A 9,140-nucleotide genomic window follows, 5' to 3' on the forward strand; every position below is an offset into this window, starting at 1 on the left:
CTTTTTTACATCTCATTGACATGTGCTCTGTTTCATCTAATTAAACTGTAATCTTCAAGTTTTCTAGTTTATAGGACGGAGGGTAATAATAACTGTCACCTGAAGGGTTGATTTTACTGTTTTGTTGTTTGTTTGTTGTTTTAACAGGGCACTGCACAGCTCTGGCTTGTTTCCCTGAGGGATGGAGCCTGGTAAATTTTCTAAAACAACTATTCCAAAAAATGAAAAGATACACAAAGAAACAAGACAAATGAAAGCACAATTCTGAAATAGCTGTAAAATTCACATCTATTATGGCTAAGAGTGCAGCACATTTTCCAAATATAATTATTGAAAGGAAAGCTGAGGAGTGAGGAAGCAATGTAAGAAAGCCTTTTTAACAGATAGAAATAATCATGCTTTTGCTCAAACACAGATATTAACATCAGCAGCATCTTAGAAATTCATATTCAGGTGAAATTTGCACAGTCTTAATTGCATTCAATTTATCCCTAATAGGAACGCATCATCTTAATGGTGCTAATAGAAAATTAGCACTAAGAATTCAAATAGATCTTAAGGAAATGTGTCCTGATGGCAAGTAAGTGACTTCATGTATTCAGGCTTTGCTTAGAGATAGGAATGATAGGAGAGAAGACTTGGATTAACACTAAACAAAGTTTTATTCTTTTTTTCTTAATTGGATAGGAGAGGAAAACATTGAGGGCGGAGGAGTAAACAGAAAGGGAGAGAGATAAAGAGACACCTGCAGACTATTTCACCATTCATGAAATGCACCCCCTGAAGGTGGCGTGGGTTAGCTGAAAGTCAGAACCTTGTGCATTATAGTATGTGCCCTTAACTAGGTATACTACCACCCAGTCACAAAAAGCTTTTTTATTATAAGTGCATCGCAGTAATTAGGAAATTCAGTGAATAAGATTTAATTCAAGGAAATAATATGGTTTTAACTATAAAAATTTCAAATAATAGAAAACTGAATACTTGGAAACAAAGCACAACCGTTCCAGATGAACCCTGCAGTCAGCATAAGTGAAGTAAATAATGGACATGGCAAGGAACTAACCATCAGTACAATCTGGTAGATTTACTTGATGGTGAGGGGATAAAAATGTAAAAATGACAGTTGAACCAAGTGATGTCAAAGAGGAACACAGAGAACACTATTTAGAAAGCTGAGTATACTAGTGTGGAAATTTTTATGATGTCACTGTTAATACTAGACATATAATTCCAATTAAAGATCAGATTATGACTGTATAACTAAAGTTTATTAAAAGCCATGAATATGTAAAGTATTGTAGATAATCCCTATATAATGAAAATATTCATTTTTCCATTTCTGAATTAAAATTATCTTTTATTTTTAGAAGAATTTCTAACAACAAAATTAAATGACCTAAATTACTAAATATTTGTAAATAAAAAATAACAATGTTAGAAATAAAATATATCTACCTACAACTATATAATCCCATGCATTAATGTTCATATCCCAGTGTTTATTTCCTTAATGCATCAGTTTTGGATAATTGCTTATTGGAGCATTTCACAGACTTCAAACCTTTTTCTCTGCTTAGGATGCTTTTTGTGTGATAATCTTCATTACATGGTCTGTGAGTATAATTTACCTGGATGATCCTGATGGCACAGAGTGAGATGGAGCATGTTGGATAAATACTATAGAGAACTTAAGGTTATAACCTGTTGGCTGACTGGATTGTTAATAATCTCTCCTGGACCACTCATGGGCCTGGAGCTGGAATTCTGCGATGACAATACTATTGACCACTTCTGTTGTGACTATTCTCCTGTCCTGAAACTCTCCTGCACAGACACAAGGGTCATAGAATTGTTAAGTTTTGTGTTGGCCATTTTCACACTCCTGATTACCTTGGCGCTGGTGATGTTCTCCTATGCAAACATCATCAGAACGATTGTGAAGATTCCTTCTGCACAACAGCAGAGGAAGGCTTTTTCCACCTGTTCCTCCCACATGATTGTTGTCTCCATCTCATATGGCAGCTGCATCTTTATGTACATTAAACCCTCTGCAGAGGAAAGGGTGGCTTTCAACAAGGGGGTAGCTGTACTGGCCACTTCAATAGCACCTTTGCTAAATCCTTTCATATTTACCCTGAGAAACAAGCACGTGAAACCGGAACTGAAGAATATAATGAAATAAATGAATTTATAATTAAAATGTGTTGAACATGTATCCTTTATTCAGCTGCCCTATTAATATTACTTAATTTTATTTTAATAATTATGTTTCTAAAACATAGAATCTGATACAACAACATTTGTATCCTTTATTTTTGTTTTAATTACTAGGATTTTTAATGATATGCATATTATAGATTACATCATTAAATTTTACATTAGCTTTTATTCAGTCCAAATCATCCCAGATTCCATTCCTTGAAAACATTTTAATCACCCTAATAATGCCATCAAGAGATAAAATGACTAGTGGACACATAGCATGCATATAGACACAGAGGCCTCTTCCTTTCTATTTACGATTTTAGCTACTTCAGTTCCAAATGGCTTTCTTTTTACTCTCTTTCTTTTTAAATTTTATTAGTGATTTAATGTTGATACAAAAAATTACAAGACATCATGGTACAACTCCATACTGTTCCCACCACCAGAGTTCTGTATCTCCACTCTCTCCTTTGTAAGCTATAGCAATTCTACCAGGTTTCATTTATGGGCTATTACTTCTATAATTATCTGTCTATATCTGTATATATAATTCCATTTTGTTTCCTATGGCCCCACCTTCTCTACCTTTTCAAGTCACAAATATACCTATTACTACATCCAAATGCCCTTCACTTTTTCCACTTTTTTTCTCTTTCTAGGTTCTGATGGAGTTGGAAATCAGAGCCCCCTAGTCATCCTCCCCTACCATTTCTCACCCACTGGGAATATGGACTAAAATTCTTTTTGGGGTGCAGAAGCTGGGAGTTGGTTTCTGTAATTGCTTCTCCACTGGCCATGGGTGTTGGCAAGTCAATCCATACCACCATCAAGTTTCTGTCTTTCCCTAGTGGGCTAGGGCTCTGGAGAAGTGAGGTTCCAGCACATATTGGTGAGGTCTTCTGACCAAGGAAGTCAAAATGGAATCATACTAGCATCTTCAACTTGGTGACTGAAAGACAGTAAGATATAAAACAGAACAAAATGTTTAATAAACAAGAACCAAAGAGGAGTAGTAGAGCAGATGAGAATAGGTATCTTAGTGTGGATATAAGCTAGGGATTCTATTTTAGGTATTTCCCATGACTTTCCTAGATTTTGCCTGAGCTTGGTAGCTAACACGCAGGTGGACAAAATATATTGTCTGGGAAGATGATGACAGAGTTGAGAATATAATTGCAAATAAACTTCTGAAGAAACCAAAGGTAGTAAGAGGAACAGATGATAGATGAATGGATCACATGGAAACCAAAATATACCATTAAATGCTGGAGCCTAGATGGTGATGAACCTTGTTGAGTGAACATGTTACAATGTTCAAGGACCCATATTCAAACCCACAGTCCCCATCAATAAGCTTGAGGCTTCACTAAAGGTGAAGCAATGCTGCAAGTCTCTGTTTCTCTACCTACTTCTCCTTCTCATTCAAATTTTCTCTGTCCTATCAAATAAAGAGTGATAAATGAAATTAGGGGAAAACCCTGAGTTGATTAACAAAATGTTTTGTTATCAAAATATAGAGTAAATGTGGTCTGGGAGGTGGCGCAGTGATAAAGCTTTGGACTCTGAAGCATGAGGTGCCGAGTTTGATCCCCAGCAGCACATGTGACAGAGTGATGTCTGGTTCTTTCTCTCTCCTCCTATCTTTCTCATAAATAAACAAAATCTTTAAAAATATTTAGAGTAATTTCGGTTAATGTTAAGGTATAGTGAAAACATTACAGACTGATGTATGTAATTAAACTTGTTATATGAAACTACCTCCTAAAGTAATTGATACAAATTTATTGTTCTATTTTTTCAATTTAGAGAATTAAAACTATTGAAGTATTTGACTCTCATTTTCATGTACTTTAATTACACAATGTGTTTTTTCATGAATACTAAATTTGATTCTTTATTTTTAAATATTTATTTATTTATTCCCTTTTGTTGCCTTTGTTGTTCTTTTATTGTTGTAGTTATTATCGTTGTTGTTGTTAAATAAGATGGAGAGAAATGGAGATTGGAGGGGAAGACAGAGAGGGGGAGAGAAAGATAAACACCTGCAGACCTGCTTCACCGCTTGTGATGCAACTCCCCTGTAGGTGGGGAGCCAGGGGCTCCTAACAGGATCCTTACACCAGTCCTTGCACTTAGCACCATCTAAGCTTAACCTGCTGTACTACTGCCAGACTCCCCTAAATTTGATTCTTTTCGTTCTTAGAATTATATATTTGGTGCAGGAGTGATAGGATAATAGTTATGCAAAAACTCTCTCATGGCTGAGGGTCTGGAGTCCCGGGCTTAATCCCCCAGACTATCATTAGCCAAAGCTGAGCAGTGCTCCAGTAAAAAATAATATATTAGTATCTGTCATATATATTAATATATATAATAATATATTATTAATAATAGAGAATTATGTGTTTGTATTTTCCTGAAATTGCTATAGCAGCTGAGTCTGTGGAAGTATGAAGATTAATTAATGACTTAGGATGGTTGTCTTATTTGAAGAAAATTTTGATGAAAATCAGATGCCTTTTATAAAAATAATGCATTTCCTCTTTTAAAATAGTTTAATTTAGAATTAAATAGTGATTTAGTGCTTTAGCTAGTTAAAACTGTCATTATCAAGTTTTCAGAAGAATATCTTTTTACAAGATGTAGCAGATATGTCTATAGTAATCTCTATGGTTCTGAATTATTGATGATGGACAAGGATAAGGACATTTAATGAGATGAGTAAATTGCAACTGGACAGATTAAGTGCATCACGAAATATAGGAAATTCTTCACCAAAGAGATGGGAAATTTTAAAGAAAATGTCCAAATAGTAACTATAAAAGCACATTGAATGTAATTCATGCTAGATATGGAACTAAGTAGAAGGCCAGAAAGATAGCTCATGCAGATAGTGTGGTTACTTTGTTCTGACACAGGACCCAGGTGTATAACACCTTATGCACCTACATGTAATCAGTGGTTTTTTTGAAGGAAGTTTCTGTGTCCTGGTGCCTTTCTTTCTTTCTCTGTCTCTCTCTCTGAAAGAGTTGGCCTTGAGAGGTGAAGCTCTAGTTATGACAAAAAGAGAAAAGAATATCAGGATTAGAGAATAAAATGACTATAGCCTCTTAGACAGTTGTCACATGAGTACAATATCTTACCCTTCTCTCATTTTTTAAATGACTATAGTTTCAATGGTCTAGGAGAGAGAAAATGTGTTTAGGACAAATGAAGCAAGTAAGAAAAATATCATATTCCATTAGAAACGTAAATATCAGGATAATTGAATTCCAGAAGAAGAGAGAAAAAAAGCAGAGCTATTATTCAAGGAAATAACAGCTGAACATTTCCTATGTCTGGATAAAGATCAAAACATAGATGATCATGGGGTGAAGCAGGGAGAACCCCCTTATTTTTAAATCCAGACTATCCTACATCAAGACACATTGCAATGAAGCTATCAAAAGTTAAGGACCAAGTCTGAGCTTGACCAAGTCTTTTGAGTGCAGCTGTGTTCTCTTTGGTGTAGGAGGACATATGTTTAAATGCAGTGATTTTTTTTGAAGTATTCAAATTTCTTAAACATTTTCTATCCTTGGATTTAGAGAGACTAGAAAAATATATCACACAAGATTGAATAATTTATAGTTCAACTTAGTTGTGCCATGATCATAATGCATACCAGTCTTCAAATGATGGTTGATATTTCACTGTTGTCCCAAATAAAGTATTGTTAAGCATTGATGACAGAGAAATATTTCTGTTCTTTGGTATTGACATTTACTAGATCTACATTCTTATTTTTCTGTATGAAATGCATGCTGGATATTTTACTGGTTTTTCTATTGTGTAAACTCTCTTTGTCACAGAGAATTAAAACTTTTCCTACTTGCTGTTTATTTGCTAGTTTAGTTTTAAATAATTACATCTATTCATGAGTGATCCAAGACCTTACTTTTCCTAATATCTGTTTACAAGAACTTTGTTCCCATGAAATGTGTTGGAAGTTTGTATATATGGGGTTTCTGTATAATTACTATATTTTTGTTTTCATAAAACTTTGTAGAATTTAGTAGTGAAGGCTGCAATTACTTTAGTGTAGTTTCTTAAAAATGTTTTTGTAATTTACATAGGAATACTTTATTCTTTTTTAAATTTTTTTATTTATTTTTTATTTAAGAAAGGATTAATTAACAAAACCATAGGGTAGGAGGGGTACAACTCCACACAATTCCCACCACCCAATCTCCATTTCCCACCCCCTCCCCTGATAGCTTTCCCACTCTCTATCACTCTGGGAGCATGGACCCAGGGCCATTGTGGGTTGCAGAAGGTAGAAGGTCTGGCTTCTGTAATTGCTTCCCCGCTGAACATGGGCATTGACTGGTCGGTCCATACTCCCAGTCTGCCTCTCTCTTTCCCTAGTAGGGTGGGTCTCTGGGGAAGCGGAGCTCCAGGACACATTGGTGGGGTCTTCAGTCCAGGAAAGCCTGGCCGGCATCCTGATGACATCTGGAACCTGGTGACTGAAAAGAGAGTTAACATGCGAAGCCAAACAAATTGTTGAGCAATCATGGACCCAAAGCTTGGAATAGTGGAGAGGAAGTGTTAGGGGGGTACTCACTGCAAACTCTAGTGTACTTCTGCTTTCAGGTATATATTTTGCAGTAGTTTATGGATACATGTGAACATATGCTCTCTCTCACAGAAACTGGTGTATAGCTAGGTTTTGGGACTTTGTTAGAAAGTGAGTCACCTGAGATGGAATTAGAGTATACTATGAAAGGAAAGGTCTCATCCGAGTAATGAAGTTGAAGGGTTGTCATTCCACACGTGAAGTCTCTGGACACAGTCTGAGGTGAAGCATGTTGAGGTGGCAATCATTGCGTTGGTTAGGTTGTGATCGGCAGATGCAATATTATTTGATATGGATTGGGAGAGGCATACAGGAAAGTGGGCCCTATCCAGTGGTTCCATGACTGGGGAAGTAGAGGCTCTATAGTAGAGATGTGAAGGAATGCTTTATTCTTGAGTGAAATTTCACTATGTTTATCTCTCAAGGAATTTTATTATTTCATTTTTTTCACATAAAAGTCATAGTTGTTTAAAATATATAAATATATACAATTTTCAATAAATTGAGGATATCAATAATGAAATCATGATGGTTAATAACATTAATAACTCATATTTTCCTCATCAGTGTCTGAAAACATTGATTTTCATATTATTCTCAGGGAACTGGTTTGGTTTTATTGATTCTTAAAGTTGTTTTTATAGTTTATATCTCAATGACTCCTCCTCCTCTATTTCACCTAGTTAAAATATACTCTTCTAGGGGGCCAGGTGGTGGAGCATCCAGTTAAAGGCACACATTATAGTGCACAAGTACCCTGGTTAAGACCCTGGTCCACAATTGCAGTGGGAAAGCTTCATCAGTGATGAAGCAGGGCTGCAGGCGTCTCTCTGTCCCTTTCCTTCTCTGTCTGCCTTCCTTCTCAATTTTTCTCTGTTTCTATCTAACTTGAATATATGCTTATATATTCTCTTCTAGTTTTGCTCTTACCAAGGAAGGAGGATAATACCTGCGATCTGAAGGGCAGCTTTCACTATTTTTGTTCAAGAATTTGTTTCTTTGTTTCTTTTTAAAAGAGCAGGGCACAGCTCTAGCTTGATTCTGTGAAGGAATGAGCCTGGGACTCAGGAATTAAATCAGAGCTTTGAGTATGAAAGAAAAACTTTATAGGTTCTTAAAATATTGCTGCTAGGCTATATTTACATCAACCTGGAGAGCACCCCCTTATCCTGTGTGTGTACTAAGTCCCAGCACTATGTCAAAAGAAAACAACCTGTACTAGGGATGCTTGAGAAGGGGTGGATTAGTGCTGTCAATATTCCTTTCCTCTCCTCGCTTCTCCTCTAGTCTCCTCTCTTTTTTCTTCTTCTTTATATTTTACTGGTTAGGGCAATGAGAAATTGAGAGGGGAAGGGGAGATAGATAGGGGGAGAGTGTCCTCCCTGCAGTTGGGAGCAGGCACTCAAACCCTTGGAGTACTTGCTCATGGTAAGGTGTGCACTAATCTAGTTGCACCCCTGGTCACCCAACCATTTTCTTCTTTTTTAAAAAAAATTATTTTATTACTATGCAGCTTTCAAGAACAATGAACCCACCTTCTCTGACCCATCTTGGACAGAGCTAGAAGGAATTATGTTAAGTGAGCTAAGTCAGAAAGATAAAGATGAGTATGGGATGATCCCACTCATCAACAGAAGTTGAGTAACAAGATCCGAAAGGGAAACTAAAAGCAGGACCTGACCAAATTGTAAGTAGGGCACCAAAGTAAAAACTCTGTGGTGAGGGGTAGGCATGCAGCTTCCTGGGCCAGTGGGGGGTGGGAGTGGGTGGGAGGGATAGGTCACAGTCCTTTGGTGGTGGGAATGGTGTTTATGTACACTCCTAGTAAAATGTAGTCATATAAATCACTAGTTAATTAATATGAGAGGGGGAAAATTAATTGTATGTCTCGAAGTTTTTCAAAACACAAACTGAATCTTTTTAATATATAGGCTGTGTAATTGATATGCGGACTCTCTCAAAAGCCTAGACCAAGTAGATCAGAAGCAACCAATGGCACAGCTATATACAAGATATTGGATACTGTATAGCAAACCCTAACAAAAGGACTTTTCAAAGTTAACCCAATTACCAATTAATGTGATGATAACATTAACTATCGATTGTCTTTTTGAACCCTAAGACAGCAGGAACCTCAATCTCCACTATAGAGCCTCTACTTCCCCCAGTCCTGGAACCCTTGGATAGGGCCCACTTTCCTGTATGCCTCTCCCAATCCATATCAACTGTCAACACGAGCAAGCCAGGACCTAACTGAAACTATGTGTCCTATTTGTATGATGGTGGAGGTGGTGTCACGTCTGTTGCCAGACAG

The sequence above is a fragment of the Erinaceus europaeus genome, chromosome 7 (genome assembly GCF_950295315.1).
Source record: "Erinaceus europaeus chromosome 7, mEriEur2.1, whole genome shotgun sequence".
NCBI lineage: Eukaryota > Metazoa > Chordata > Mammalia > Eulipotyphla > Erinaceidae > Erinaceus > Erinaceus europaeus.